This window comes from Fukomys damarensis, unplaced genomic scaffold (assembly GCF_012274545.1).
Source record: "Fukomys damarensis isolate Sample0158 unplaced genomic scaffold, DMR_v1.0_HiC HiC_scaffold_12, whole genome shotgun sequence".
Classification (NCBI taxonomy): domain Eukaryota; kingdom Metazoa; phylum Chordata; class Mammalia; order Rodentia; family Bathyergidae; genus Fukomys; species Fukomys damarensis.
Genome location: NW_022900924.1, coordinates 56,120,065 through 56,130,911, shown reverse-complemented (window position 1 = coordinate 56,130,911; position 10,847 = coordinate 56,120,065).

The window sequence follows — 10,847 nt, the reverse complement described above, 5'->3', positions numbered from 1 at the left end:
TCCGCGCCCGCTGCGCCTGGGGTCGCACCTGCACCCACCTCCCGGCTTCCTCTTCTTTCTCAAGGCAGGACCACGTCTCCTTGTCTAGGGGTTCAGGGATTCCCCTTAGGGGAAGCAAGCTCGACTTCCTTTAGTTGCTCCGTTTTGGAGGGAATTAGTATTTGTGGGTTACCGAGCCTCAACTTCCTCCTCAGCTCTCTCCTTTGCTGCCTGACTTGGGCCAGGGCTTTCAGGGCTTTAAAGCCAGTGCTAGGCGGCTGGCTTGCTTGCTTTCGTTCTTTCTTTCTTTTTCTTTCTTTCTTTCTTTCTCTCCTTCCTTCCTTCCTCTCTGAAAATGGAACTAAGGGCCTTCACACTGAGCTACCTCCCATACCCCCATTAATTTTTTTTTTTTTTGGAGGCAGGGTCTCTCTCAAATGCTAAGTTACCTAGGCTGAACTCAGACTTTCCATCTTCCTGCCTCAGCCTCCCAGAGGGCTAGAATTACAGGCAGCGCCACCACACCTGGCGCTAGGGTGCCTCTTTGCAGGACTGTGAGGCTGTAGCCTGACTGGCACCTGTGCTATTGCGCGTGCTCACAGCGATCCTTCCCAGCAGCTGGACAGACTCGCTCAGCAGGTGTCTGGCCAGGGTCGCGGGGGTGGGGGTGGGGTGGGGGTTAGTTCCCCAGCCGCGGGACAGACTCGCTCAGCAGGGGTCTGGCCAGGGTCGCGGGGGTGGGGGTGGGGTGGGGGTTAGGACATAGCTGAGCTCAGGTGGACACAATAGAGTTGCTGTATTGACTCCCCAGCGGGGACAGACCCAGGGCCTCAGCCCAGGAAAGGACCCTACCCCTGGGCCGCACCACCAGCACCCATGCTCAACGCTTCAAGCTTGGACAGGGCCAAGATAGAGACTGAGCTAGGCCCCGAGGCTGCCCTAGTTCAGCTGTGAACGAGCCCTGTGTGTGTCCACTGCTGAGCTGTGGACAGACAGTGCGCCTCTGTGACCAACCTTGTCTCATGGTCATGGTGCTGGGCTCCACTCCCCGCAGGTGTAACAGGGTGGCATTTGTCCTGGTGTTTGAGGTCCCTCGGGATCTCCTTCCAGCCACCAGGCTCTGGATCCCAGGGGAGAAGAAGGTGGCTCAGGAGCTCTCAGCTGGCAGACCCGGACTGGTCAAGAGGACTGTGCCCCGGGGCGGCCTGTGCCATGGGTAGCCAGGGCCTGGCCAGGGTCACCCAGAACAACCTGGAGGGCCCGGGTTGGAAACGAGGCACACTGCACAGCGTGGGTGAGCCTCCAGCCTCGCCCGACTTCTCTTCCATTGCTGGGGAAACTGAGCGCGACCCTGAGCGTGACCCGCGATGTCACCCAGCCTGTCCTAGAAGCGTCCTCGTGGGGCAGTGCAGAGGTGATGCCTGTGCAGACGTGGGTGAATGGAAGGACTCACACGCTCATTTTTGAATGGGGTGGACATGCAGGCCGCTACACTGTGGCCAGAGGTAAAGGGTGAATTGAGAGGTGAGCTTTAAAACAGATCATTCTGTCTGATTTTGACTCTTCCTAGAACTCTACAAAGACCGTGAAACACACATAAAAAGGACAAAACAACACAATCGAGAGAAGAGAAGACATCAAGATGAGAAGGCAGCGAGAGTCTTCGAGAGAGCCAGAGCAGATGGTGGTAGTGACTGAGGGAGCCTGGAGCCAGCAGAGCCCTTCCCTGGCCGGGGGAAATCGGGAATGGCACGGTTTATGCTGTGGAGTCCCTAGGAAGTGGCAGCTGTCGTGTGAAGCTGGAGGGCAATGGAAAACCTAGGACAAGGAAGTGTGGGAGCAGCTGTCACAGCGCCACAGAAAGGTCCGGGCGCCCTCTCCAGTGCCAGGTGTTTCCTGGAGAAAGTAAAGCCCAGGGCTCTGGCTCTGCAGGTGGGGCAGGAGGGGAGCACCCTGCAAATTAGACAGTCCTAGAAGGACTTTGTCATCCAGACCGGAAATGGGAGGCTCAGGCATCTGGAGCAGCCCAAGAGGGGAGATGCAGGGAGGGAGACTCGGACCTCATTAGTATCAGGCCACCGGGCTCCCGACCACAGGCTCCGGGTTGGCAAAGCTACATTCACAGCTGTTTAATTGCTCACTTTTCGGGGGAGGGAGGCAAAGGGCCTTGCTAGGTAGCCCAGGCTGGCTGACATCCAAGAAAAACTTCTAACACAACAGGACAACAAACAAAACAAGAAAGAAGTAACATGAAAGAAAAAAACAACTACAGAGGGAGAGGAAAACAAAATAGAGCCTAACAAAACTAATTATTAACTTCCTCAGTGAGATAATAGATAACATCGTACATGTGCAGAAGGAACCAGATGTAGTAAAAACTAATATTCAGGGGAAAAAAGTTTTTGGAAGTTTAAAGTACTGATAGTAGACATAAAAAAAAAAAGACTGCACAGGTGTAGCTCAGTGCCTGCTTAGCATGAGTGAAACCCTTCAGTCTCCAACACACAAAGAATAAATGCATAAACACTTAAACAAATACAAATGTTGGAAGAGCCCTTAGTGTTGTGACTTGTGTCTAGATGTCCCCCAAAGCCTCAAGCAGTCATAGGACTTTTCAGGGGTAGCTGGTCGACAGTGTGTGATGCTGGGATTCAGTGAGTGATGACTAAATTAGTCCAGTGGTTGGTTATGCAAAGTTATGGGTGTGGATGCTACCATCCTAAAGGTGTATAGCTTGGATAGAATATAAGAAATAAGGCTGCTGGGGATTAGCTTAGCACCTGCCTCACAAGCGTGAGGGCCCGAGTTTGATCCCTGGTACAAGAAAAAAAAAAACCTTTCAAGGAAGAAAGAAGGCTGCTGCTGTTGCTTGCTGCCTCTTGCCTGCCATGGAACATTTCTCCTCTGTCTCTGCCATGCCACCCTGCCTTGGAGCTAGCCAACTATGGACTGAAACCTCTACAAACGGCAAGCCAAAATCTCTCCTTCTTTTACAGTGGTGTTATGTATTTTGTCCCAGCAATGAGAAAAAAAGTCATTAAGATACCCGGAAAGCAAAGGAAAACGATAAAAGAGGTAAAAAGTAGGTGAGACTGTGAAGAAAAGAGACAGGGAAGTCAGGGCACTTCAACCCACAAACACAGTCCCTAGGAAGAGGACACCAGAGAACAGGTCACCAGTGGCATCATTGGTGACATCGACACGGAGACTTGTGGGGCATCCTGGATAGTAGATGTCAGAGTTTTCACTGAGCCTTGGGGAGGGACCTGAACGGTGGTGTAACCTTTCCACTCTTGGTGTCTGTGCCGCTGGCCCAGGAGCACAGCTGCAGTCCAAGGGGGAGCAGGGACTTCCAGGGCGATGAGATCCCCGAGTAGGAAGGAGTCAGCCCTGCAGGGTCCCTGAGGCTGCATCCCAGAAGGCCTCGGAACACAGCTGGGTTTCGCCTAGGAGAAGGCCAGAGCCACAGGAGCGGGGCAAGGCTGGGCGTGGGTGTGCAGCCGACTGTCTTTGTGTTTGGCTGCACAGCTCCCTTGGCCACGCTGCCTCAGTTTTCTCACTGTAAGCGGGCTGTGAGAGGGTGTGCAGCCCAGTGAAGCCATTTCACCCACTTAGCACAGAGCCAGGCGGGTCATGGAGGTGGGCGCCAGGTGAGATGGCTTTGCCTTGGGGTTGGGCAACAGGAGCACAGCGCCTGCTGTGGGGCCGGAATCAGGGGCGGAGGGGGCACCTGGGAGAACTGGGGACCCTGTGTTCACCATCCTGTTCAGTCACCTGTGCTCCCAGGTAGGAACTACTCTCTGTCCTGCTCATCTGGATCCTGATGTTGAGAACCGCCCTCAGAGCTCAATGCAGAGTGTGCCGGGGGGTGAGCACATCCTGCAAGGGACTGGTGGATTGTCCTGCTTGGTCCCCCAAAGGGTGAATGCAGAGTTCATGCTATAAAAGGAGAGGGGCTGGGGGTGCAGCTCACAGAGAGGCAGAGCACCGAGGAGAGAGGCCTAGCACGTGTAGCCCTGGTCTCCATCCCCTGCACAACAGCAAAGTAAATTGGAAAGAAAAAAAAAATGAGATGAGAGAGAGAGAGAGAGAGAGAGAGAGAGAGGGGCACAGACCCCTAGCTTCCAGAACAAGGCTACTGTGACTCACGCTGGGTGCCTGGCACTGACCCGGCCTGGTGGGTTTGGGGAGCCAGGCTGGCCAAGGTTTTATCTGATTGGAAGACAGAGGTTGGGGAACATCGCCCTGGATCGGGAGCTCTGAGTTGCTTTCCAGGCAGTCACAGGACTGAGCAGAGCACAAGGGCTCTGGGTGTTACAGCAAATGCCTCCTGGGGGCATTGGAGGATGAGAACCGCCCAATTCCGGTTTGGGCAAGCACCCAGCCGAGAGCCGGGACATGGAGGGGCCGCCATGGTGCAGGGAGCTTTGCCGAGTCATCTGCCCCAGGGTGACCACAAGGTACCACCTCAGTCTCAGGATGAGTAAGATGCAGGAGGAAAATCCTCGAGGAGCAGCTCGAGCCGGTGCCCCGGCCAGGCGCCGACCAGCTCTGGTTTGGGTGACTCACCGACGTGGCAGAGGGAGCCGAGCTCCCCTGGGGTCACCCCAGGGCGACCCGAAGCCCAGGGCCCAGGCCCATCACCTCCCCAAACCGTGCCATCCAACAGGTAGAAGTAAAATGCCAGCGGGCACAGAGGAGAACTCCAGCTCGACACGGGGCACACTCTGCCCCTTTTAACCTTGCGCAACTGGCTTCCTGTAAGTCACCTGCCCACCGGCCAGGGAGCCCTGCCGGAGCACGCACGCCCCGTCAGGCCCCTGCCTGCCATTCTGGCTTCTTTCTCTCTGCTTTATCCTGGGGTTTGAGAAGGGAACAGCGCTGGGGGCTGACTGGGGATTTTCTTCCTTGGAGAGGAGGAGCCAAGTCAGGCGACTGTGGGGTGCGGACCTGGAGAACATCCAGCCGTCACTAACGCCTTTCCACCCAGTCCTTTCCTTGCCCAGGTGGCCGGGGCCCTGCACCGCAGCCTGGCCCTGCTGTGGGCCCTGTGGAGCTGGACTGGTGCCCAGGCTGGCGATGGCTCGAGCCGCAAACCCTGGGAGCAGTGGCGCCTCTGGGTCTGGCCAGTCCAGCAGGCAGCGCACCCCGCTTTTACTCGAGGGGAGAAGCTCCGGCCACTGGGCCCGGAACTCTGGTCCCACCTGGTGGGGGCCTAAGTCCCCTGGGAGCCATCTCCGCCCCGGGAAGGCGCACACTGTCACGCTGCCGGCTCCTCATCCTCTCCCAGGACGTGGTCCCCTCAGTGCGGTGGACTGCTTCGAACCCCGTTTCTCATAATGCCACAAAAAGGAGCCTGCAGGGCCCCGCTGTGGCAGCCTCATCAACCCGCTCCAGCAAAGATGGTGTGCTTGGCGGCAGCGGCGGAGGCTGCGACGTGGACCCAGGTGTTGCTTCAGAGCTTGTTGTGCAGTCAAATGAGACGAGGCTCGTGTAGGAGGGGAAGATTTGTAACATTCAGTGAGGAGCGACCCTGGTTGTTTTTCACTTTTTCATTCAACAACCATTGGTTGAGTACTTAGCTTGTGTGGCCCCCGTGCCAAGGTTGGGGTGTTTGTGAAGATGCCTGTGATCCCTGTGGGGTGACACTTCATGACCAGGGCCTGGGGGAACACTGCATCTTGAGGTGGGAAGACAAGCCAGCAGGACACCGGTCACCTTCAGGCTCAGCACCAAGATCTTTTTGTTTTCGGTTCTTTGAGACAGGGTCTCACTATGTAGTTGAGACTGACCTGGAACTCACTGTGTAGCCCAGGCTGGTCTCAAACTCATAGCGATCCTCCTGCCTCAGCCTCCCGAGTGCTGGGATTACAGCTGTGTGCCACCACGCCCGGCTTCAGCACCAAGATCTTGCTGACAATTCCTTCTGTCCAAGACTCCACTTTCTGTCCAAGTTGGATCCTCCAGGACTCATCCTCACTCCAAACACAGCTCTTCCTCGGGCCCCCGTGTGACACTGCACCATCACCAAGCCGCGCTCTGCATCCTCTTCATCTCCAGGAAGCCCCTGTTGCCCCTTAGCACCTCCTACTTGGAAGGCGCACAACGCTAATATCTCCTGTTTAACGGCGCTTGCTGCGTGTATCCTCTCGGTTAGGGTTTGGATCTAAAATGTCTCCAAAGAGCTCGTGTGGAAGGTGATTGGATTTCAGGGTTCTCTACTCTGCGGTGGATTCCTGCATATATGGGTTCCGGGCTGACTGTGCCGTTAGAAGGTGCGGCCTGGCTGGACGTGGTCCCTGAGGTGTGACCTGGAAGGGCGTGGTCTCATCTCAGGCTCCTCCTCTCTGTGCTTCCTGGCTGCCATGGGCTGAGCAGCTTTCTGTCACCAGGCCCTTCCTCCCTGTGTTTGTGCCTTGGAGCCACTGGCCGCGGACCGAGCCCTCTGAAACCATGAGCCGAAAAAGTCCTCTCCTCTAAATGCAGGGTGTTACTTTGCCACAGTGACAGGGGGTGACTGACACTGCATCCAAAGCCCTCTGGTCTCTCTGCCAGCCTTGGGGAAGTCAGTCGGTAGAAAGGCAGGCTGGGATTTGGACCCTGTGCAGAAGTTCTCCGGGTGTCACTATGTTGTCTTGCAACTCGAATTCTACCACTCCAGATGAGGTGTGAATACGTCGTTCTTCACGAGTGAGAAACCAAGCATGTAGTCTGCCTGGGACCCCAGAGCCCCGTCTGTCATAGCTACCCTGCTACCCCAGACCCTGAGTGGTGCCCAGCCCAGGTCTGACCCGAGAGCACAGATAGTGCAGGGTTCAGCCTGACAGGATCCAGCCCTCCTGAGTCCCGGTGCCCCCAGTGGCCCCGGCTGGGTTCCCGGCAGCTTCCCAGCACACTGTAGATAAGGGTGGACTCTACAGCCCGGATGTGGGTGCTACTGGTGCCAGGAACATGCCAGATACCCGGATATTAGTGTCAGATAATCCAGGACCATTCCAGGATGAAGTCACTGCCCTGACCTCCTCCTGTCCCAGAGCTGAGGGATCTTCGCTGCTACCCAGGACCATACTTAGGCCACTAAGTCGACAGTGGCCTGCTCTGTGCAGTCGTGGGTCGGTCCACCTCTCTGGTCTCACAGAACCTTGGGCTGGGATCCCACACCGGGACCTGGGTGTTCCGAGATGGACAGATAGCAGGGTCCTGATCATCTTTCTGGGCCTTCCTAAGGCTTGGCCTGTAATTTAGCTCATTTAATCCTCAGACGGGCTTCCAAGGTGCCTCTGGCTCCGTTGTACAGATAACGACATCAAGGGGAAGTTGAAAAACTGCCCTCGTTCTCACATTTGTTCGGCAGCAGGGCGGAGATGGAGCCCAGGGCCCAGGACTGGAGAGCCTGGTCCCCCAGCCTGGAGCATCACCTACCCTGCCATACACTGGGCTGGGGTGAGGGAACATTTGCACCAGTATGCACAGGGAGGGCTGGAGGCCAGAGCCGCAGGGCAAAGTCCTGGGGTGGAGCTGCACACAGATGAGGACGGGCTGGACAGGGAGCCTGGGACTGGGAAGGTGAGGGCGCCTCCTGCCACCAGAGACTGCTCACTCACAGGGACGCCAGCAAGCCGGCCCTTGGGCTTCGATTGAAGTTGAGCCTCTGTGCCCCGCAGGGCCTGGAGGCGAGGTGGCGCAGGCTCCACCGTCCTCACCAGGCTGGCTCCAGGCCCATCTTGTGCTGGGGGTGTTTGGGGTCGCCGTGGTGACCGGATCAGTTCCTGTATGTTCCTGGGTTAAGAGAAAACCAAACAAGGAGAGGCTCCTATCTCCCCGGGCAGCGAGGTGTGCGGGGCCACCAGGGACACGGCTTTGGGGAGAGGGGCCCAGCTCTCTGCTGCCGTGGCTCGGCTGGTGGCGTGGGACCCAGACCTGCAGGGGAGACCCGGCCACTCTGTCTCCAGGAGGGACTTGGCCACTCAGGGTTTCATGCCGGGGAAGGGGACCGAGGGGCCACATTGCAGGGGGTATGGGGGGTCCCTGCAGGGCGGAGGTAGAGCGCCCTGCGGAGCCCCAGCTAAGCAAAGGCCGACCGCTCAGCCCACTTGCAACCTTTGCCCGACGAGGAAGCACTCGGCTCAGCACCTCCTGGTCTTCCCAGGGATCCACCAGGTAGCGAGGGAATCGTTCTGTGGTTAGAGTACAGGTGTCCGGGGCAGCTACTGTTCGCCGTTCTGCCAACCTGGGGTGGTACTGGGGGAGCACAGTGAGGGGCACCGCATAGACCTTGGCCAGGGGCAGACATGAGGTCTGCCCGTCCTGAGTGCCCGGGAGGCCTCGCCGGCACCCAGACCCAGGGTGGCCAGATGACACACAGGGTGCTGAGCAGGGTGAATTTCAGATCACCGCAAACGAACGCGAGCACTGTGTGTCCCAAACGTTCTGTGGGACACGCCCGCCGCTGGTCTGAGACCCGCACTGAGCCGGGCCCCCCAGACCCTTGATACCCCAGTTGGGGCCAGACACACATCGCCGGTGTCTTCTCTTCTCTGCTTGCTGTCGCCCATGCCCATGCGCCCTTTCTTGGAGGTTCTCCTGGGCTGGGAGACCCGCAAACGTCTCGCTCCACCTGTGTGGGATGGTCCCTGCCGTAGTCGCTCCGCAGGCAGCTCTGGAGCCGGGGACGAGGCACCTCCCTGGGGGGTTCTGATTCTGCAGGTCTGGAGGTGACATCAGCTATTGGCATTTTTGTAGGTTCTGCCGTAGAAACTGTCACCAGGGAAATAACTGCAGTGTCTTGTCACAGCTTGCCAGGAGCGCCACGCCCCGGCCTGTTTACACTGTGTCCCAGAGATAGAGCCGCAGTCAGGAGCTTCACACCTGGGTGAAAGTCTGCCTTCCTGTTTTCCCTTCACACTTGCATTTTGGAAGTCTCTTTCAGGTCAGAAACAACTTCAGAGTTTGGGTCCCTGAGACCACAATGATGAAAACAGCATACGTCACTTTCCCCTTGCCTGCTAGGAGACTCAGAGCAAGATTTTTATGTGAATTCCAGGACTCTTCCTAAATCAGGATTTCTGATACAAGAAATTCCTGCTCTTTGCCAAGCAAATCCAGGTGGATTTCATTAGGCTATGGCTGTTCTTTTGTGTGTCCCGGTATAAATAGCTGCCTCTGTCCTTCGCAGGGGAATGCGGAGTACAGAGCCACCCTTAGACTCCTGGAGCTGGGTGTGAGGCGTGGCACACAGGCACGGCCCTCCCTGACTGCAGAGAGCTGGAGGATCTTGATCCCCAGTGGGTGAGTGGCTGGCAAGAATGTGCTGACTCACCCATGACTCGGTTTCTCTCAGGGTGGAGGAAAGGAAGGGTGAACAGTGCGGCTTAGTAGGAAGCCTGTGAGGACAGCTCCTCCGTCCTGCCGAGGGCTGAGGGCCAGGGATGCGCTGGCTCCTCCCTGGGGACCGGTTGGTAGCCACCAGGATAAGGGGCATTTGGCACCTACATGGCCACCAAGGTCCTAGTTTTGGAGATGCCTTAGGACCCCTGGCCCTAGGGTGGAGGGCCAGCACGGGTCCCGGCCACAGCTCCAGGAAGAGCAGACAGGGTGCCCTGGAACTCCCAGAGGATCCTTGCTCTGTGGAGCTGTGCCGAGGGCTTGGGGTGGCACGGATGTGACTGTGCGGGGTCCCAGGCCCCACGGATCTCACTGCCCTTAGCCATCCTCCGCCCCTGGGAAAACCAAGTCAGGGTCTTGGGGCTGTGCTCCAGAGGGAGGGTAAGAGCCACTGGGGCTTCTTCTAGGCAGAGCTGCTAAATCTACTTTCGTGATGGCAGCTGGCCTCTAACTCAAGGCCATCCTCCTGCCTCAGCCTCCCGAGTGCTGGGATCACAGGTGTATGCTACCACACAGAGTTTACTTTTAATTTCTTATACTCAGATAATGGCCAAAGGGATTAACTTAATGTTGAACTTGTAGTTATGTATTTAAGGGGAGCAGAGTATTCAAATTTGGAAAATTTAGAGTCTAGCCACTAAAGAATGAAAAGGGGTGTCCACCAGGGAAGGACGAAACCTTTCAGATGACTTCTAGGCAGCCTGTCCCATCATAGACCCAGAGTTCTGGGGAGCGTGATGGCTTTGGGGTCCTGGCCTGGGGTGCCCTTCATGGCTCCCTTGGATTCTCTGCTATCCAAATTCTTGCACAGGGCTGCTGGGCTGCCCCAGTGGGACCTAAAGACTCCAGGTGTGGCTGAAGCTATCACTCCTGAGGGTGTGAGTGTAGGCCTGGGTCCCGCCTCTCTTGGAAGGGAAGCTTGTCCTCCAGACAGGAAGTAGTCATCCCAACAGGAAGTAGCCCTCCAGACAGGAAGGAGCTCTTCAAAGAGGGAACTACAATGTCTGCCCCACTCATTTCCCCTGCCCTTTGTCCTTTTCCTTTCTTTGGGATGAGAATGTCCCCTGTACCTGTCCTGCCCCCTTGCTGGAAGATAACTGTTCTGATATTAGGGGCTCATAGCTGCAGGGAGTTTGCCTTTAGCCCCAGGTGACACTTGGCACTTGGGACTTTTGAGTGGATCCTGGAATCAGTCATGACTTAGGACCTATTCTTGGAACTGGAGAGCTGCATTTTATGTAGAAGGTCCCAGTGAGTTCTGGAACCAGGGTGGGATGCTGTGGTTTGTCACCACCCTCACTCTGCCAAGGTTCAGTCCCTCAGTGTGGCAGATGGGGGAGGTGGAGACTCATGGGTGTGTCTGTCTGGGTCATGCCCTCAGTAGTGGCAGAGGCCTTCCTTATGGTGTGACTTCTGCTGTCCAGGGGCTGAGTTAGTTACGGGGGGGGGGGGCGGGGGGGTGGGAAGCAAGGGCATTCTTGTGC